Source organism: Populus alba, chromosome 19 (genome assembly GCF_005239225.2).
Source record: "Populus alba chromosome 19, ASM523922v2, whole genome shotgun sequence".
Taxonomy (NCBI): Eukaryota; Viridiplantae; Streptophyta; class Magnoliopsida; order Malpighiales; family Salicaceae; genus Populus; species Populus alba.
Genome location: NC_133302.1, coordinates 5799266 through 5822093, shown reverse-complemented (window position 1 = coordinate 5822093; position 22828 = coordinate 5799266). Strand labels below are relative to the sequence as shown.

General features: G+C 33.9%; 1 protein-coding gene, 2 long non-coding RNA genes and 2 pseudogenes across 3 annotated transcripts in view; all 5 read right to left on the bottom strand.

The window, feature by feature from the left end:
* The window catches only part of LOC118048642 (probable disease resistance protein At4g27220), a 99354-nt gene that overhangs the window by 30556 nt on the left and 45970 nt on the right, over positions 1–22828 (bottom strand). The gene's annotated exons all lie outside the window — the stretch shown is intronic.
* Positions 1–22828, bottom strand: part of LOC140955119 (uncharacterized) — a 71429-nt gene that overhangs the window by 20774 nt on the left and 27827 nt on the right. The window lies entirely within an intron of this gene.
* LOC118048639 (probable disease resistance protein At1g61300) lies at positions 4411–8815 on the bottom strand (annotated as a pseudogene).
* LOC140955141 (putative disease resistance protein At4g10780) lies at positions 11079–13565 on the bottom strand (annotated as a pseudogene).
* LOC118048644 (uncharacterized) lies at positions 16494–21814 on the bottom strand. The gene is made up of 3 exons (XR_004687506.2): positions 21449–21814; positions 19943–19999; positions 16494–17464 (listed from the first exon to the last, which is right to left on the bottom strand). It is a non-coding gene; the product is annotated as an uncharacterized lncRNA (long non-coding RNA).

The following is a 22828-nucleotide window of genomic DNA, read 5'->3' as shown; positions in this document are numbered from 1 at the left end:
AAAATCAAACACCACTTAAACCATCAGCTCTGATACCAATTGTTGGGGCGGAATCCGGGGACCAGTGATGAACTGATCTTTGCTCATGGGAGGGGTAAGCACACTGAGACACAATATTTTACGTGGTTCGGCAAAACCGCCTACATCCACGGGAGAGACAATATTATTTAGAGATTAGAGAAAGATTACAATAAATACATGGAGGAGGATCTCATCACTCGACTCCCATCTCTCTTGCTGCCCTTGCAGCTCTCTCTTTCTCTCTATTCTCTTCACATGCTCACACACTCCTCTCACATTTAGCTCTCTTTACATGCCTCTTTTATAGGCAATGAATGGTCATCATGGAGGGGCCAACATGCCACCATTAGTGGCACTAATGGAGCTACCACTTGCTTGGTGGTGGGGTATTGCCAATAAATGGCAATATCCTAACAAGTAAGATACCGACGAACTCTCAATCACACATCGACGGAATATGTCCGTCGGTAAAACTGTGAAATCTTGTAGTGAAACTCTAGAATGATAGATAGAAAGACGCAGGATAACTGATGAAGAAAGCAGGGGAAGGAAGGTAGAAGAGCTGATTGTTTTGACGGGGTGAACAAAAACCTCTTTCAACTCCTCTTTATTCATAATTTGGGCAGCAAAACAAATGCAAGATTATTATTGTTAATTACAAAAATCAATTCCCTCTATTGTTTTGTTCAAAAAGATTCAAACCAACAAGATGAAGTACAAATAATTAACCTGGATTCAAGTGCTGGTACGCTTGAGCAGTATTCAGCCAAAAAAAAAAAGAAGAGAAATCACATAAATCTAGTGCGCACTGGTGAGGTGCGGAAAGGGAAAGAGGTAGAAGATGATTAGTACGTCCTGAGGATTAAAAGAGAAGAGAAATCACAGATCAGAGAAGATTATTATATGATTTAGAAAAATAATAAAGTTGCAGTATACGTAAATTATTGTATTGTTTGATAGGAAGGAAGTTGCCACGAAGCAACCCACTACTTTACCTACCCAATTATGAATATGAGAAACAATAATATACTTTTGTATTATTTATATCATAATTTTATAAGCTTAGAAGAAGATGCCTAAAAAATATTATATATCATAATTTTAAATATAATCTAAAAATTAAAAAAATGAATCTGAATCTGAATCTGAATCTGATTATGTAACAATTACTAATAGAGAAAAAATTAGAAGACAAATTAAAGGTTTTTATTCGATGCCATAACTTATCTATTATGATAAAATAGACTTCCATACACCTATCAAAATCCCAGGAACGCAATCACTTCACATTAGCTTCAAGCAACCAGAGGGAGCTTCACTGCAGTAGAAAACTTCAACATAGCTTGATTTGCTATCCAATCTTCACACCAGATGGATAGCAATTTCTTTTCAACACAATCATGCATGCTTTTTATTTATTATAAATATAAAATAAAGTTGAAGTGAAGTTGGGTCCAATCTTAAATGGTCCAAACATTATTGTTAGAATGCGACAGTCCAATCTTAAAGGTTTTCAACACAATCATGCTTTTTCCTTGTAGCATGTGCCATGTCTCAAGCTTCTGTGATCCAAGAATCAGGCTATTTGGGGTTTGATTAAATTATCTGTTGCTAAAAATAAAATAAAACAAAAGAAAATCCGATCGAATGCTGAAAGTTTCTGCTTCCATTTTCCAAAGGGGAAAGGGTGCAGCAAGCGATCACAAACCAACCAGATGTATAAAACGAAACAACTGATCCTCATATTGTATTTTATTATACACAAGTATTGACCTTTTGATTTATATTTATATATTTTTTTCAATATTAAAAAATATTTTAACAACACTTACATGTACATTCTTTAGTGTTAAGAAAATTAAATGTATACAAAATGTGGTTCAAATAATTCAAATTGTATTTACATAGTTAAATGTTTTTCTCTTTTATAAATCCATTGTTGGATTTGAAATTTATAGCTTATTTTATAACTCAAAATGAAGATTTGGTTTGGTTTTTAAGTTTTCTATTTTTATAAAATTGATTGAAAAAAAGTTGATCGGGTAATGTAGGCTTGGCTTGAATCGGCAAAATCAAAGACCCAAATGAATAATAAATTTCAATATTCATAGTTGAAGACCGGCGGAGCAAAATCCAACTCTGACCTAGAGTGTGTTTGGAAATGCAATGCAAACCGTGTTCCCTAATAATTTTTTTTTTGTTTAAGATTAATTTTTTTATGTTTTTAAATTGTTTTGATGTGTTAATGTCAAAAATAATTTAAAATAATATTATTTTAATATATTTTTATACAAAAAAATATTTTAAACCACAACCATTATTATGCACACCCTAATCCTATACTTTTTATAGAACTCTTAATTTTCAAGTGAGCCTTAACCATTCCTTTACGCAAGTGTACGCTTTGCCAAACAATCCTTTAGGAAAATGGGTCGCCCTCCCTCCGACGACTTGCCATAACAGGCCAGGACTAATTTCGACTCTTCGTTGGCGATAACAGTGATGGGAATGATGACAGTACTCCTCTACATCCTCGACCATTTCAATTCCGAGAAACTCCCCCACCATCCCATAAAAAAGTAGTCCTTTTTCTTTGAAGACTTTTCCCAATTAGTCCTTATATTTTAGATATGGTCTTCAACATGCTTTTACAAGTTTAATTACTCATAAATCTCCCTTTTCTAATCTGTCGTTTTAATAAGTATCTTTGTTTAAGCGAATAAAGATATAATTACTTAAAAAAACTCAAATCCTACCTAATTTATTTAAAAAATGAAAATTAAGATTTGTTTTTTTTATGTTAATTTTTTCCCCTGGTTATTTGTAAAGAAGACACTGTAATCTAACCATTAACATGTTATTTAATAATTAATTAAATTTCAAATATTTTTTTTTTTATAAATGTTGACTTAAACTAATAAAATCAACCCATGACACTATTGATTTTATTATTTTATTATTAATTAATTTTATTCTTTTCTTGTTTTTTTTTTCTCTGGTGGAATTCCCACACGTCTTCTTTATGGGCAGCCTCACTTTTAAACCCTCTTTTTCATCACGTCCCTATGGTCCCCGTGTCCCACACGTTTTCATCAAAAACCTAAATTTTAGGACTTCTTTGGCAACCATCTAAAAATATATAAAAATAATATTTTTATTTTTAAAAATTATTTTTAACATCAATATATTAAAATAAACTAAAAATATAAAAAAATTATTTAAAAAAAATCAAAATTTTTAAAAACACAAGCATTCCCAAACAAGGTAACACGTCAAGAATCACAGCAATCTGACATGTGAGTGGAAAGTTGTGATTAAAAACCATTACTACTTTTAGAGTGATTTTGACAGCGTAGCAAGAAATGTCATTATTGTTATTTTTAAAATATTTTTTTTATTTATAAATATATCAAAAAATAAAATAAAACAAAATAATTTTCATCTTATTTCAAATCTCGGTCCCTTTCAAATTTTTCGGCTAAATTCCGTTCAGAATGTTCCGGTTTCATTCCACATGTTCTGTTCCGGTCTTAAAAAGCCGTTGAATCAAATTGAACCTAGTTCAATTAATTAATTAAACCATCAAAGTATAAAAAGCTCTTTTTCATTACTATTTTCATTAACTATGATATTAATTTTTTAAAATTTGATTTATCACTAATAAATATGGTTTATATTCATGTTATTTTTTTTCAAGTTTATACTTTGTAGGAATTTAAGCAAAAAAATAGATGTTTTAGATCTCATTAATCTTGATAACATTGACCTAGCTTTAAATTTAAAATATTAGTGTTAAAATATTTTAATTTTATAATATTTTGATGTTTTATTGAAGTTGAATTATTTTAAGTTAAAAAATTATTTAATCTTAATTATTTTAAATTATTTTAAATTTTTAAAATTATATTTGATCGCGTCTCCATGAACCCCGTTGTGTCAAAAACAAATTGCCTAAATTTTAGGCTTTAGCAGTTCCTTTTTTGAAATCCTCATTAGTGAAATTTTAGACTTGTCTGTTTAATTTCTATGGGATAAAATTTTAAAAATCACGCCTATGCTACTTTCTAGTTTTAGTATTAAATTTAGTATTTAAAAATTGTGTTTATGAATATGGCAGTTTCTGGCAGTTTCAGGTTTAGAAACCAAAAACTGTCATATTCATACTCTCTTAGACATTTTAAAAATGTGTGTAGAAGAATACTTTCACTGATGATTTATAATATTAGGTTACTTTAATGATAAATCAATATAGTATTTTTTTATTTTTTTTATTTTCATCTTGGAGAAATTCAATAGGATGAAAATATAATATTAATCAAACTTCAAATTATAATTGTTTATCTATCGAGTTAAAAAAAATATGACAATTCAGTAGTCTTTAATGAAATAAAAAAAATGAAAAATGTTATTTATGTAATTGTAAGCATACTATATTATATTAGTTTACAAAGGGACGAAGGACATCCTTTGCGTTAGGATGCTCCCACTCCACTACTGACTCCCACCATTTTTTTGGATATGCGTTGATTTCTTTAAGAGAAGGGGGAGGAGATGGCTGGCCATTTTCAAGCAACGGAAGACAAATTGGCATCCTCTTCAGCTTCTTACAAGACATTACACTAATATCTTCAAGAGAATTGCAAATCAGTTTTGCACTGCAAATGCTTTTCAGTTCTGGTAACCAAGACAATTTCAGAGTTATTAACTTTGGGAGAATGACTTCCGTGATGGAATTGGAGGTGCTGCTTTCTTCATTTGTTGTTCCTATTATCTCCTCCATTTTCTCACATTCATTAACTTCAATCCTTTCCAGGTTTATGAGGTTTGGCAGCAACACAAGTGGGAACAACTTCTTCATACTTTCACAATTATAACAATAAAACCTTTTAAGACTAGAAAAGATACCATTATATGATGGCAATCGTGGTGGAGCAGAGCAGAACCAAGAAGATGAAACCAAGCTCTCCATGTTATGGCATTTCCGAATGCTGATGCGCTCCAGTTCAGTTGCATTCTCTAATGACAAAACATCACATAAACTTCTTGCATCGATGCATTCACAAATCAGTCCTTGAATGCCATTTAAGAACTTGACCTGAAAATCTCTATCTCCGTTGATACTCAAATTACCCAACCCAACTGTTTTACTTGGAAAATGTTCCATCAATTGCTCTAAATATCTACCCACCTTTCCTACTAAAATTTTGTATGTGCTTAATGATAGGATCCCATCCCGAGATCTGAGATACTCCACGAAGTCAGAAAAACCTTTGAAATGGCATTCCAAAGTTTCCAATTTTCTCAAGGATCCTACTTCCTTTCCTTTAACTGTTGTTGGAGCTTTCGTAAACTTTTCTAGTACAAAGACTTGCAGGTGAGAGAGTGTTGGTAATATCCCACTAGGAAACTCCTTTTCACCACATCCATTCATTCTAAGATACCTCAGGTTGGTTAGGCATTCCATTCCTTGCGGCATCTTTGCAAGTGCCTGAGTACCAGAGAGATCCAACCTCTTCAGTGCCCTAAAGCTTCTTTAATGATGGAACATGACGTATGTTGGTGTGTTTGAGCAATAACGCAGTGAGACTCACCAAATCAGAGACAGAGTCTGGCAAGTTTTCAATACCTGTCCAAGAGAGAGATCGAGGACCTGGAGCCCATGCAATTGCTTGAAAAATGAATCCGCAATAAATCCCAACCAACGATTTTGACATAGCAATAGAGTTGATAGATAGGGACACCTGGGTGAATGGGTGGAAGGAATTTCTTCGATCATGTTTTCCATTAGTGAAACTCTCGTCAGATTCTCCGTCCACTCCTCTGCATCTGGCAACTCTTTTAATTGTGCACCTGCTTTGACCATGCCTTGAGAGTTCTCTAGCAGTATTCGGATGGCCATGTCCCTAATCAAGTCATGCATCTTGACACGTCTAATATCATCATACTTTATTTTAGCATTTTCCAATAGGCAGACATTTTCAAGTCGATTAAGCATCGTGTGGCCCTCATCAAATGCATCTCCCCTGCTCCTCTTTCCTTTAATTATTCCCTCATCGATCAAATAACCTATCAACTCCTCCCTTTCAATCATATCATCTTCAGGAAATAATGCACAGTACAAGAGACATTGCTTTAGTGCTAAATCACCTAACTGATCATAACTAAACCTCAATAACCTGAATACTTTCTCATCTATGTCCCTAAATTCTGATTCTCTCAATTTGTTCAATGTATTTCTCCACTCATGTGGGTCGTCCACTCCCCTCAAGCTTCCTGCCACTGCAATAATTCCCAATGGCAAACCAGCACATTCCCCAGCAATATCTTTCGCAATTCCTTTCACTTCTGGTAAAAGTGTTATGTCACGTCCAAGTTTTTCCATGAACAAAGTCCAAGCTTCTCCCTCCGAAAGTAGCTTCACTTTGATTTTGTGGTGGCAAGCCATCCGAAGACAAATCGTTTCTGATCTAGTTGTCATAATCAGCTTGCATCCTTTCAACAGCACAGGAATTCCCACTTCATCAAGCTCAAAATAGTTCCACAAATCATCTAAAATGAGAATCCATTTTTGTTTCTTCCTTAGTTTTTCTGACAATTTGGCAGCTCTATGCAAATCATCATCTTCGCTTGAAAGGTCTAGATGAAGACGTTTAGCAATAAGATTCTGCAATCTATTAATGCTGAAATCTTGAGACACAGTTACCCACCAAACATGATCACAAATATCTTGTCTTTGTAGAAGCTCATTATGGATATGTTGCAGTATTGTTGTTTTACCAACTCCCCCCATCCCATAAATACCAATGGTTGAGACTTCATCATCCATCAACAAAGACCATATCACCTTCGTATTCTCTTCAAATGCTCGACCCACTAGCTTCTTAGAGCTAGTAGGTAATGGAACTCCTCTAGTCTCACTTGTGTTGTATTTAAGGCTGGTAGAAGATCTAGCTCCTGCGCCAGGCTGCACTAATCTTCCACTATTCTCCACACCCTCCTCCTCCACTGGTTCTGTCCTCACTCTAAGCATGTTCTGCACATCATTCATAATGACATCATTGTTTACTGATGGAGCAAATAGTTGGGCATAATATCTTCCATGATCAAGACACAAAGGATCTGTTGGTTGGGATGAATCTCCTCGAGGCTCATCAGCTTGATTAATTGATGGCCTCTCACAAGAGCTACCTCTCTCCAGATGCTGCACTTGTTCTGTTCTCGCTACAGTTTCATCTTCCTGCATGAAATACGTAGAGATTTCATTCAGCTGCTGCTCCTTTGAAAGGGCAGAGTGCATATGAACCCAAGTAGCATCAGCAAATTGATCCACTAAATCTGTTCCTTGTGTTGCTTCTCCTCTATTCTCATGAGCATCAACTCTGAGTCTCCAAGGAGAGACACTTCTGTCAACATGCTGAAAAGATCCTTCACCAGTGTATTCCATGCTTGAACTTGCTATGCCTTTATGTCTTTTGTAGCCACCACGCATAGCTAGAAAGGCTGCTCCTTGAACTTCTTTAGGCACCTGACCACAAATGCCAACACCATGCCCTCTCTCTCCTGATAAATGCCACTTTATCCTCGAAATGGAAGTACCATTGGCAAATAAATGCCCACAAAACTTACACTTCATGCTTCCATCATTCATATCTTCAACTTCCTTCCAAAACGGATCATCTGATCTACCCATTTTGTCCTACAGATAAAAAGGGTCAAAATATTGAATAAAAATTAATGGAGGTACATTAATTGGAAAAGGAAGGTTGAAACTAAAATAATAAGTTACAAACAGCGAAGAAACTAAGAAGAAAAAACAAGGAATTCAAGGTTAACTTGGGGTCAATTTAGTATGAACTGCATAAGGCATGGATTGTTACAACTGAGAAAGATCAAATTATTTATTTTTGGAAACTGTTGATGATCCTATCTCCGAAGTTTCTAATTTATAATTTCTACAACTTGTGTTTTCCTTGAAAGATTCAAACCAGAGTTACATGTGAAAAACAAAATGAAGAAGATGGATTATAAATAATTTACCTGGATTCAAGTTTCGCTTCAAGTGCTGGTTTGCTTAAGCAGTATTCAGCAAAAAAGACAAGAACGGAGAAGAATATACCGTTTAAAAATAAGAAGGAAGTTGCAAGATGTTGAGCTCCAGATGATTCGATTCAATCAGAAAAGGAAGCACTGATCATCAGAAAGGTTTAAGAAATTTTATGAGGGAAATGGGAAATCAATGGTATAATGAGATGAGATTTGGAAGAGAATGTTACAGTAGCAAAGACTATTGTATTGTTTGACAAGAAGGAAGTTGCTAGGAAGGAAGCCACAAAATTTCACCTACCAGAGATTATATTATAAGATATGGCAAGTTGCTGTACACCTCAAATTTGCTTTTCTTTTGTCTAGCGCTGCATATAATTGAAAACTTCAACAAAAGAATCAGAAGCTAATGCTGAGTTAACGTGTAGACCCACCCCATTGTTGAAACTTTGAAAAAGCTGACCTGAAAATGTAAGAGCCTGAAGCTTAGCTTCAAGAGCTGTAAATACTATGCTATGAATGATGCCTCTCATCAATTTTATCTAAATGTTGTTTATTGCATTAGTGAAAAAGCTAAATGCTGTTTATTGCACGCTGCTAATTGAGAAATACAGAACTCAGTTAAACCCAGCAAGTTGCTGCATCAGAGTTAAAACTCCATAGCAGTCAGCACAATCTATGATGATAAAATTGAAAACAAAACAATCAATGACTAAAATTAAAAAATGCATCTAAGGCTTAGAAAAAACCGAGATAAAACACTAATTTTCTGGATGTGGAAGGCGTTTCTGCCTGAGGGATCGGACCGAAACCACTCGGTGGTTAATGTTTTCGGACCAAATGCGGTGGATATTTCAGGCGTGAAGTTCCCTGCGACGTTACTTTTTGTCGGAGGGTTCGATCCCTTGCAAGATTGGCAGAAGAGGTACCATGAGGGGCTGAAGAAATCTGGGAAAGAAGTACATTTGGTAGAGTATCCAAATGCTTTTCATGGGTTTTATTGCCTGCCGGTCAGTTAGTAGATAAGTGTAATGAGAACAACATATCCAAAACTTAGCATGATCCAACGGTGGAGTCCTGAGATATGGCCACCGGAGTATTATTGGTTTTACTCCAAAATCTGCAGCTCTCTCTATCCGTTTTTCTCTTCTTTTTTCTTTAAGTCACTTAGATTATTCTAATCCATTTAACGTCACTCATTTCTGCATTTTCCCAACATTTTATGTTAAAGAACCCTAATTCCCAATTCAAGAAAGGCATAAACTTATAATCAAATTGAAGTTGATTTCATAGAAATTGGAATTAGAACTCCTTACTTGAATGGAAATCTAAACTTTACTTCACAAATTTTAGAAGAATCTTAGCCTTCTTCTCCTTGTATGTTGTCAGCCACTTTTCCCCCTCTTTTCTTCACCAATTCTTCACTTTTCTTCTTGTTAATTCTTCCACCCGATTATGCTCCTCCACTTAATAATTCCAAGGCTAATTTGGGTTTACTAATTTTAGGTGTTTACTCCAAGTTTTGATGAAAGAAAAATCTGAAATTCTCCCCCCTCATTATTCTTATTTTCAGCCGGCCATGGATGAGAGAAGGGATGGGTATTTATAGTCCCATCTCTTCTTAATTCCATTTTGGCCACATCTTTCACCCTCTTTTTTTCAGTATTATTATTATTATTATTATTTTGCTTTATTTTATATTATAACAACATTTGGAATTATTATAAACCTCTCCCTCTTTGTATACTTTATTCTCGGGCTTCACAATTTGTGTCGGTAAAATTTGCCCACCGACAAATTACCGACGAACATGATTTTGTCGGTATGGACATCGGTGAATGTGGCATTTTGTTGTAATTATTTTTGAACTCTCTGTGAGATGCCGACGGACATGATTCCGTCAGTATAGACGTCGGTGATTGTGGTATTTTGTTGTAATTATTTTCAAACTCTATGTAAGATGCCGACATACATGATTCCGTCGGTATTGTCGTCGGTCATTGTGGTATTTTGTTGTAATTATTTTTGAACTCTCTATGAGATGTCGACGGAAGTTAGTCCGTCGGTATGGACGTCGGTGATTGTTCAATGTACAAGAAATGTTGTGTTTGTATTTCCTATTTACCTTCCTGCAAAAACTTCAATGATAAACTGTTTATCGCACAAAACAATAGCAATAGTGCGTAAACAATAAATATATATTTCGTGTTACAAAATATATCATCCATAATGTAAATTACATGAAGAAAAGGGTTTTACATAGGGTTTCGTTTTGATAGTTAGTCAGAATTTTCTTCTTCTTCGTCATCAATTGAATAGTCATCACCTTCATCGCAATCTTCAATATGGATATCATCTTCTTCATTGACATTTTCTTGTCCACTAAAGCTCAAAACAACATTCAACTCCTCTACGTCAACATCAAAAAGACTATCATCAAAAACACGAAAATTTGAATTTTCTTCCATTTCAATCAAAGGAGCAACTCAATATGGTTCAACCAACTCACTAACTTGAAAGACTTCATCTCGCACACTTGTGTCTTCGTTCTCATCCTGAACAACCTCGACATGACCCCGTGGTTTCGTTTTTACAACGGACAACCAATCAACTCTTGATCGATCCTTTCTAAATGAAGGGGTGTATGTGTAATAAACTTGTTGACATTGCTTTGTGAAAACAAAGACATCGTTTATGTTGCGGTGTCTAGCTTTTGAGTTGATTTCGACCAGACCATAGTGTGGATCAACTCTGATTCCTTTATCAGTTGTGTTATACCAATAGCATTTGAATAAAAACACTTTATTTTGCTCGCTATGATATTGCAGTTCGACGATCTCTTCTAATCTACCATAGTAGTCAACTTCTAACTCACTACTAGTGGATCCCTTAACACAAACACCGTAGATGAAACCAAGCTCTCTATGTCATTGCAATCCAAAATCTTGATGCGCTCCAGTTCAGTTGCATTCTCTAATGAAAAAACATCACATAAACTTCTTGCATCGATGCATTCACAATATATATAGTCCTTGAATGTTATTCAACAACTTGACCTGAAAATCTCTATCTTTGTTCATACTGAAATTACCCAAACTAACTGTGTTGAATGACATGAGTGGAAAATCATCATTGTCATCCACCATTCCTACTAAAATTGTATATGTGCTTAATGATTGGATCCCATCCCGAGATCTGAGAAACTCCATGAAGTCAGAGAAACCTTCGAAATGGCATTCCAAAGTTTCTAAATTTCTCAAGGATCCTACTTCCTTTCCTTTAACTGTTATCGAAGCATAATGTTCCTCAAAAAACTCTTGTAGTTCAAAGACTTGCAGGTGAGAGAGTTTTGGTAATATCCCACTAGAAAACTCCTTTTCACCACATCCATTCATTATAAGATACCTCAGGTTGGTTAGGCATTCCATTCCTTGCGGCATCTTTTCAAGTGCAGTGCCACAAAGATCCAACCTTTTTAGTTTCCTGAGCTTCTTTAATGATGGAACATGTCTTAATCTTGTACAATCATTGAGCAATAATGCAGTGAGACTCACCAAATCAGAGATAGAGTCTGGAAAATTTTCAATACCTGTGCAAGACAGATCGAGGACCTTGAGCCCATGTAATTGCTTGAAAAATGAATCCGCAATCAATCGCAGCTCTTTATTCTCACGTAAAAATAGAGATGAAAAATTTGGACACTTTGGTGAATGGCTGGAAGGAATTTCTTCGATCTTGTTTTGCATTAGTGAAACAATCGTCAGGTTCTCCGTCCACTCCTCTACGTCTGGCAACTCTTTTAATTGCGCACCTGCTTTAATCATGACTTGAGAATTCTCTAGCAGTATGTGGATGGCCATGTCCCTAATCAAGTCATGCATCTTGACATGTACATGATAAATAGTACTTTTCAATAAGCAGACATATTCAAGTCTATTAAGCATTGTGTGGCCCTCATCAAATGCATCTCCCCTTCTCCTCTTTACTTTAATTATCCCCTCATCGATCAAATAACCTATCATCTCCTCCCTTACAATCCAATTATCTTCAAGAAATAATGCACAGTACAAGAGACATTGTTGTAGTGCTAAATGACCTAACCGTTCATAACTAAACCTCAATAACTTGAATACTTCATTGTCCCTAAATTCTGATTCTTTCAATTTCTTCAATGTATTTCTCCACTCATGTAGGTCATCCACTCCCATCAAGTTTCTTGCTACTATAATAATTCCCAACGGCAAACCAGCACATTCCTTTGCTACAGGTTTTGCAATCCCTTCCGCTTCTCACGAAAGTGCTATGTCACGTCCAAGTTTCACCATGAACAAAGTCCAAGCTTCTCCATCAGAAAGTGGATTCACTTTGATTTTACGGTGGCAAGCCATCTGATGACAAACCATTTCTGAACGAGTTGTTATAATCAGCTTGCATTCTTTCAACTTCTCAGGAATTCCCACTCTGTCAAGTTCAAAATTGTTCCACAAATTATCTAAAATGAGAATCCATTTTTGTTTCTTCCTTAGTTCTTCTGACAATTTGGAAGGTCTGAGTAGAACATCATCTTCGCTTGAAAGGTCTAAATGAAGATGCTTAGCAATAACATTCTATAATTTATTAATGCTGAAATCTTGAGACACAGTCACCTACCAAACATGATCACAAATATCTAGTCTTTGTAGAAGCTCATTATGGATATGTTGTAGTATTGTGGATTTACCAACTCCCCCCATCCCATAAATGCCAATGGTCGAGACTTCCCCATCCATTAACAAAGACCATATCACCTTCGTATTCTCTTCGAATGCTTGACCCACTGGCTTTGTAGAGCTAGTAGGTAATGGAACTCCTCTAGTCTTGTTGTATTTCAGACTTTCAGAAGATCTAGCTCCAGCACCAACCTGCACTGATCTTCGACTATTCTCCACATCCTCCTCCACTGGTTCTGTCCTCACTCTAACCCGATTAATTCTCTCTTCCCCGGCACCTTGTTCCAGCACCCCCTGAACTCCCACTTGTATCCTTCCAGCACCCCCTGCCAAATTGCCAAGTACTGCATTGCTTTGTTCCAATGATCGATCCACTGGTTCTGTCCTCCGTCTGCTCTCGAGTGCCCCTTCAAAAACTCTATCTTCTTGTGCTCTCATTCCGGTCATGCTTACCACGTCGTTTCCTGCTATTGCATGTGAAGAAATCATCTGTTCCCCTACTCCTACCATGTTAATCTCAATGTTTTGTTCCTGTGGACAAGTTGAAATCCCACAATCATTAACATTGACTGAACTTGCTGTGATTTTCTGTCTTTTGTTAGCAGCTAGAAAAGCTGCTTCTTGAACTTCTTTAGGCACCCCACGACAAATGGCAACACCGTGCCCTTCTTCTCCTGACAAATGCCATTTGATCCTTGAAATGGAAGTTTTAATGGCATATGTATGTGGACAAAACTTACACTTCATGCTAGCATCAGCCCTTTCTTCAACATAATTCCAAAAATGAATCATTTGAACCAACCCTTTCAACCTATAGGAAAAAAAGGGGGGGGGGGGGTTCAAAATAAAGAATAAAAATTGACACTACTAAAAAAATGAGGGTATTAGCATCAGATTTTAGTAACCAATAATTTCATTGCTTAATTTAGTAACATATTTGCAATGGATTAAATATATATTATTTTTTTAATATTAGTAACATGCTTAGCAACAGAAAATTCGTTGCTAAAAGCAACATAAAATTTACAACGGATTATCCGTTGCTGATTAAAAAAAATAATTATTTAAATTAAATAACCTCAAAGACTACTAATTTAGCTTTGATATTAAAAGAGCATATGTCGTTACTTTCTGCCTGCTTGATGAGGCAAATATCAGGTCTTTATCACCACTACTCCCTGCTAACTCTTTGCCTTAGAGCATCTCTAATGGGAGATGCTATTTTAAAGAGGCAAATTGATAAAATAATATTTTGAATAGTATAAATATAGCTTTTTTTACCATGCATATTCCAATGGAAAAAAGTCATTTGAAAAGCCAATTCTATTAGAGTAGAATAAAGAAGTGTTTTATTTTTTTTTAATGATTTTGATGTTATTTTTTTCCACATGGCTAGATTTAATTGGCTTGTTCTTTTGTTGGCCCCACTTGATTTGTTTTGGCTCTTTTAAGAGATATGTAGGAATAGCATTTGTGGAAGAGAAAAGGTATTTTAGCATTTTGTTTGGCTTTTCCCTTGGAGTGTACAAAACAAGCAAAAAAAAACTAAAATATTAGTTTTTTATTTTTGATTATCCATTTAGCTTCTCCATTGGAGATACTCTCATATCTTAAGTTATATCTATCAAGCTTGCTTAATTTAAGATGGAATATTTATGACTTTTTTATGTATTAAATGAATATAATTGCTTTGACTTATCATGATAAACATGACGTCATCATATTATAAAACCAAAATTCAATGGTGTATCTAATTGTCAAAAAGGGTATAAATATTGCTAGGACGTTAAACGTGTGGACCACCCCAATTATGAAGCTTGGAAGAAGATGCCTAGAAAATGTAAACACGTGAATATTGGAAACAATTACATCCTTTCCTTTTTAAAATGTTTTTTTATTTTTTTATTTTTTTTAATAAAAAAATAATAATAAATATGTGATTAATTAAGAGCGGGTGATTGCTTTTGTTTTTAGTTGTTTTTTCAAAAAAGATAAATAGATTTTTTTAATGTTTTTTTTTTTTAATTTAATGTATTAGTATTAAAAATAAAATAAATAAATAAATCATGTAGTCTATTTCTAAATCAATCTGATATTGAAGGTCAAAATAAAAAAAATCAATTAAAAAAAAAAAAACATATTCAATTAGACGGTAAACCTGTTAAACCTGTGAATCAGGTAACTTGGGCTAACACATCAAACTCATAAACAAGGTTATGGACTCCAGTAGGATTATATTTTTTTTAAAAAAAAATTCTTTTTTAACAATATGATAATAAACAGAGATAATTATAAAATTAAACATCAGCCCAATAATAATATATATATTTTTAGACCGCAATAACATCATACAAAGAAAAATAAAATCAATTATGAAACTAAATTCTAAACCAACCCACAAATGAAAATAAAAAAAAATTAAAAAATTGATAACCAAAAAAAGGAAAGGAAAAGATAAAAAAAGAGAAGAAGAAGCAAAACACTATAAGTTATTATTGTAATCTATAATAAAATGGGTGTGGGTGAATAGTTGTTCTCCCACATTGTTTAGCTTTTTAAAAAAAAAATAATAAGCAAAAAAAATACTTCATTAAACCAGTAAACTAGTATAAAACATGTTAACTTTATAAAAATATAAAATAAAAATAAATAAATTATAAAGTTAAATTTTAAATCACCAAATGTAAAATAAACAAAAACAAAATTTAAAAAATAAAAGAAAAAAAAAACAAAACACATTGGATTACTTATTATAATTTACAATGAAATGGGTGTGAATACGTCTCTTAACTATTCGTGAGCTTCTTATTCGTTCTTAGTTTTTTCTTGTTTTTTTTTTCTCTGGTGGAGTTCCCACACGTCTTTTTTTATGGGCAGCCCCACTTTTAAACCCGCTTTTTCATCACACCCCATGGTCCCCGTGTCCCACACGCTTTTCATCAAAAACCTAAATTTTAGGACTTCTTTTGGCAGCCATCTAAAAAATATATAAAAAATAATATTTTTATTTTTTTAAAAATTATTTTTACCATCACTACATTAAAATAATTTAAAAATATAAAAAAAAATATTTAAAAAAATAAAAAAAATTTAAAAACACAAGCATTCTCAAACAAGGTAACGCATCACTTCTTTTTTTTTCTTTTTTTTAATGCTTTAAATACTCTTATCCGACAGTCGCTGGTTACATCCCGTGTCATAAATTTTCATTTTCTTTTCTCTAGTCTGTTTTAAACAAATTCAACAGCAGGTTTCCTCGTAATTTCAACATATTGGTCCCTTCTATAACTTATTTTCCCGCCAATTGTGTTTTCCCACGGAACAATTTAAACACCTACTAACATCATTCCATCCTAATCAATATGGCTTAAACCTTTTTCAATACCTCTACAGTCGAAACCCAAATCAAGAACCATGGGTTTCTCCTCTTCTTTCTTTATCCTTTCCAAACCCAATACATGTTCATTGCACTATATAGTGGTATAATAATTTTATTTATTCATTGATCATGCATCACTCATTCTATAAATTTCCCTTCGAAGATGATACTTCCTTGGAATTTATGTTTTGACACTCATTACAACATGTAATTCTATGTTCCTTCTAGTTCGCATCATTCAATAACATGTATTATATACGTGTTGTTAGATTAACTAAGAAAATAATCATGATCGTGGTTGTTGTTTTTTTTTTTTTTTCAGAATGTAAGTATGTATTAAGAGCAAAAGTAACCATACCAGATAATTAGCAAGTTCATATACATATACGAAATATAATGAAAACTAAAAGGGAACAAACTCCCAATTAGAACAGAACCGAATACAGCCAGGTCATACATGCTTTTGCCAACTATCCGGGAAGCAGTGAATGAGAAGCAAATATATGGTATTCAATAAAAACAAAGAGGGAACATGCTCCCAGCAAAAGGCTAGACACGCAAGGCCAAACATCCCATGGTGAGCACCAAAAGGTTAAGGAAGAAACCAAACAAGGATTGCAGGTGTTAAAATTAACCCAATCAGCATCAGTAGACAAAAGTGAGGCATTATCCACAGCAGCAGCAACAACCATAGAAGCTAGAGCATGGAGTAAGTAATGAACAACGCTGAGCACAAGGAAGCCCGACTACAAAAGAAGCAGCTAGAACACACGCGGAAATGGATAAAGCGTCCATATAAATCAAACCAGCAGGCAGAGTTCTCAAAGCCGAATGATGAGAAGGCAGCAGCAATCATCACCTGCAACAGTTACCCCAACAGACCAGCAGAACGGCTGGAAGATGAAGGGATACCTATGAATGCTCCAGATGGAGCGCCACTAGAACAAAACAGAGACAGCAGAAATATTTGCAAAAGGCAGCAATAATAGCATGATGCAGGCCCAGTGACCTGCACCAGCAGCAGAAAAAAAATGGCACCAGTAGGAGACGGCAGCATCCAGGCTATAAAAGCCAAAGCTGACCAGGACATCAGCATCCCTACCAAAACAGAAATGCTCCAGAGACCACGCAACATGTGGCAACAACAGACACACAGGACTATTAGCTGTCCAGCATATGACCAGGCTCTCATATGCCAATGGCGAAGGAAGAGTCAACCAGAACTACATCATTGAAATAAAAGCAAGCCATGCAGCTGCAGCAGAGGCCAGAGCATAACCACAACAGCCCGACAAGAGTCAGTAGTAAGACTCTGCATCAGCCAACATTGATAAGAAATGATTCTGTTCATGAAAGTGTAAGACCATATAGAATAAAACTTGAAATTTGCGAAAGACATCAGCATCTGAATGGCAAGTGCACTCAACCACCATTCTTTTTTTCTTTTTCTCTTTTTTTCTTCCTGGTTCTGAGGTTAGATACTTCAAAAGGTAAGTTCATCGTTTATTCCAGTCATATGTTAACCTTTGCCCCATATCAATAATACCCGTATGAAACTTTTACCATCCATTATGTCCGGAACCTATTTTAGAATTCATTATATTCCTAGTTACAACCCCTTTTTATACTACTCTTTGAGCAAGACTTGGAACAATTATTGCTTTAAGTATGAAATACCAGAAACAGGTCCACTTCCCATGCACATTTTGAGACACACCTTGATTCAACTTATTAGTCACAATAACATTTATTTGTGCCTAGACAATTAAGTATTCACTGTAATCTTCATACATTTTCATTTCTCCCCAATCCCTTTCATTAGGACATCTAACATCGTATTGTATCACTATTTCATTGATATTCTGGTTTTGTTCCATTTCAGGAATTCCTACTATCATCTGTCACATTATCAAGCAAGTTTCCAACATTTAACATTTGTTACTGATACCACCGTCACACATTGATAATTCATTTCTTTATTTACCAGCTTCACGACAATCAAGCATCACTTTTTTTTTTTTTGCTAGTATTATAAGCATATATATAACCCAAAGATCATTCGTGCTATCACGAGATATATAGTTAGTCACACCCTTCATGTTATTTAGTATCATAACCACGCTCTGATACCAATTGTAACGCCCGACAATTTTGTAAGCATTTAAAATTAATTTCCTATAATTTGGTATGTAAAAATACGAGTTTTTCTTTTCTTGATTATTTTACACTGTAACGGAATTTCTACCGAAATTTTGGCAGAGCCTCCCCTATACCGGGAGGTTCCAAGTTATCAACAACTCATCCTATACATATTTCATGTTCATTCCATCATCAACGCATATCCATATCGCATTGCGACCACAATTATTATTTATCATAATATTTTGCAAATCTAGGGATTCATTTCGAACATTTAATTTACAACACAAACTAATAGTAATTAACTTGATTAATAACATTAATATTACAAGCATAAATTCTAAAGGTCTCTATGATTAAGATAAAGGAACACTAACATTGTTCCTGTCATATAATTATCTTAAGAAAATACAACAACGTCCATTTCATCCCAGATTCACACGCTAACCCTAAGCCATACAAAAGGATTGGACATGCTAATTCCTTAATTCATACAAAAGAACTAGACACCTAGGACACTACTCCTGACAGGAATGACAAAGACCTGCAACATCAAAATAAAGGAATAATTATATTAAATAAATAAAATACAACCAGATAATGGAGGGTCACCACTACGTGTAACTACGCATATGTGTACTAACTCGATAGGGCATAATCATAATTGATCCGCAAAAGAAGATCCTTTACTACATCTAATGCCTATCCTTCCACAACCTACTTATGGTTTCCTTTTCGATTATCATACATTAATTTTCATCTGATTTACCCTTTTTCTTATCCGCCCTAAATTTTGAGGCAATCGCTGCCGACACTAATAACTCCTATTAGTGTCATTAGTCACCCTTACCCGGATAGACTAATCAATTCCTTAGCAATGCCAGCACCAACTTAATCGATCGATGCCATTGAGCTATTTCCAACCCAAAATAGTCAATCAATTGCTCTCCATCACTTGGAGATGTTTCCGGAAATGCCGATGCCAAGTTCTCTTGACATCATTAACTTCCTCCTCAGGAAGTTAATCAAGTTATAATGGGTTTGCCGATACAAACATTATTTGTCAGTATCATTAACTATTCGTGATACGAATAGTTAATCAAGCTCAATATTTATTATATTTCCATCAAGGTCATGCCGATGTTAACAATATTTGTTAACATCATTAGCCGCCCCTATTCGAGGTCGGCTAATCAAGTCCATAGGCGATCGTTTTTCTTTTTCACATATACATAATATAGACCCATATCCGAACTCCACACGACCAAAATTCAGATTTCAAATCCATGTCTGTTTCACCGTATCTTTCCTTTCTTTAGTCATTTTCACCGGGTGGGCATATTCATATAATAATATTATTTCTCGTGCTTGTAGGCAACATTTCACATAGAATTAGTATTTGTTTCCCTGCTCGTAGGCAACATTCACATTGTAATAACATTTCTTGCTCATTGGCAATGTTCACACAATAATAATATTTCTCCTACTTGTTGGTAACTTTCACGCAACAATATTTGTACTGCTCGTAGGCAATGTTCACATAGCAATATTTCTCATGATACACATTAGTACAAAATACACATAATGTCTATCATATAACTAGCATTACAAGAATTTAAACAATTTAAAGAAGCAAGGGGGCAACCCTTACCTAGAACTCCTGTTGTACTTGCACGTGAGAAATTCGGTCCCACTTTGTATGCTTCTCCTACATTCCAGTAGAACATCCTGAATTAGTACTCAGACCCCTTTTCTGATTCATTCATCATATCTATTATTTCACATGCCCAATTAGTTTTGAAAACAAGTTCATGAATAAGCTATTTTTAGTCATCACTTTAATTCATTAAATCAGCATCCATTCTCACTAATATTAAATGTCCAACCAACTCTTTCTTCTACCTTGGCCGAATATAGACCTTATTTCTACAATAAATCCTTTTGTGTTTATATTCAAGATAACATTATCAATTCTCATCTATATTGGCATGATATAATATGTTCCACATATTTCAAGTCAAATAGTATTACCACACATATTACATGTCCATCAAAATGATCAAAATTATTATTATTATTATTATTATTATTTTGCTAGAACTATTCATTAAGCACAACAACCAGATGAAAGAACTTTCTTCCTTGATATGGCTACTTGCTAACAATTCTTGATCAAAACTTCATAAACACTCATGTTAAATTTTCTTTTACTCAATACCAAGCATTGGTGAGCATGTCAAATGCCTTAAACCATAACCCTTCCTATGTTGTTTTCTTTTTGCCGAACATACTTAAATGAATTATAATGAATTTTCTTCAATTCCTTTCATTATCCACTCTAAGCAACATTACCTCACCTAAACATTTTCATATGTATATGATCATTAATAATTGTCTATCTAGAGATGTTCACATTACGCATATAATTTTATTTGTGCCTCTTGCACATTTTCTTCTTTCAAACTAATACATATACCCACAAGTATATTTTTATGGTTTCTTACTCCTTTCATTGAACAATGTATATTAAGATGATATCAATACGTCCTTTAAAATATTGTCACTAAATGTTTATTTCTATTCTTCATACAAGGTTATTCAAAGCAATCATTTCTATTTTTCAAGCAACATTCACCAAACCAGAATTTCTGCCTTGAATTTCTTCTCTTGGCCGAAACTTGTGCTCCATGTCCTCATTAGTTCATTCATTTAAATCACATCATTTTCTTCATTTACAATATATGTTATCATACATAAAACATATACCAATCTCTCATACAAGAAATTATAAGGGATTCAACATTTATTCATATAATTTCAAAGAACATCCACACTTTTAACCTCTGTTCCAGCCCTGTTTTCCTTAAATATTTGTTCAAGATCATGAATCATTGAAATATATCTTCAATTTTCTCCTCCCCCCTTCAAGTCCCCTTATGGCCGGCCCTAATCTAGGGTTTTCTCCTTAATTTACATGAAGTTTTTCTTACTATACATTCTTTGAAATTTGTTCTTTCCTTTATAAAATTTATTGTTCACAATATTAGTTTTCAAAACATTAATATGCACAAAAATCCTAAGTTTTCATTTGGGTTGTTCACCCTTTTTCAGCAAAGCTCACTCAAGACAACAATGGAGATTGAAGGGTTTTTCTTACCATATGAATTAAGCAAGGATTAAGGATGATTTTTTGACAACTCTATACGTGTTCTTCTTGTTCTCTTCCTTGGTTGATTCTTCTCCCCCTCTTTCTGCCTTTAGCCGTGAATCTCTCTCTCTCTCTCTTTCTACATCTCTATTTTGTGGTCTTTCTCCTCACTTTCACTCTTCATTCACTCTAGCATCGTATGGATGAAATGCAAGAGAACACTTTGCTGAAAATTTTGTAAGAGAGGGGGCTGCCAGGGGCTGTCTTGGGCGGCAATAATGGGAGAGGTAAAGTCACAATCTTTTCTCCCAACTACTTGTACTCCCTCATTAATGAAATTAGGTCTTGTTTGGGTTTGGTTCTTCTTCTTCTTTTCTTTTTTTTTTCAAGGCCGGTTATCACATTCATTTTGGGTTGATAACCGGTCAAATCTTCCCTTACATGCTCTTCTCCAAAACTCACTCATTTCACTCTTATTATTATTTTACTCTTTCTTATATATATTATTCACACTTATTGACTATTACAAAGTTGTTGTTGGGTGAAACTTTTAAATGGTTTCATGTCAGGTTTTATAAAAGAAAACTTCATCCCTTAAAACTCGTCTCTATTCTTACTAATATTATAAATTTTAATTCAAAATTTAAAACGTTCATTATGACTTCTACTATACTTTTAAATTTATTTATAGAGCTTATTCTCTCTCTTACCCGTTGTATTTATTATTATTTCTATTATTTATTCATTTCTTTTCATATTAAGTCTTCATTACTTATTGGGGTCATTCTTTCTTTTTCTTTTTTTTTTCTACGATCCTATGTTCATGCGAGGGTTTACATTAGTTCACATTCAAGGAAGAGTGAATTTCTACTTTTAGTGTATCAAAGTAACATTACTACTTTTAGTGTATCCAGGTTGGTTCCAAGTGAATTTCACGACTCCTTTGAATTTGATTGGGCCTTGACTTGCTCTTCTATAAACTCTGAAATCAAACATAAAGACTTGTTCAAGAGTGTATCAAAGTAAATAGAAATTCAATTAAAAAATACACATTAATTTCTATTATTTCTATTCACATTTTAGCATTTTATTTCAATAATAGAGCATTTAGGGGTGTTTGAGAGTGCAGTATTAATTATTTTTTAAAATATTTTGTGTTTGGTAATGCACCAAAATAATATTTTATTATTATTTTTTAAAAAATATTTTTAATATCAACACGTCAAAACGATTTGAAAACATAAAAAAAATAATTAAATTAAAAATTAAAAAAAATAATTTATTAGGTTACTTTAATGATAAATCAATATAGTATTTTTTTATTTTTTGGATTTTCATCTTGGAGAACCTCAATAGGATGAAAATATAATATTAATCAAATTTTAAATT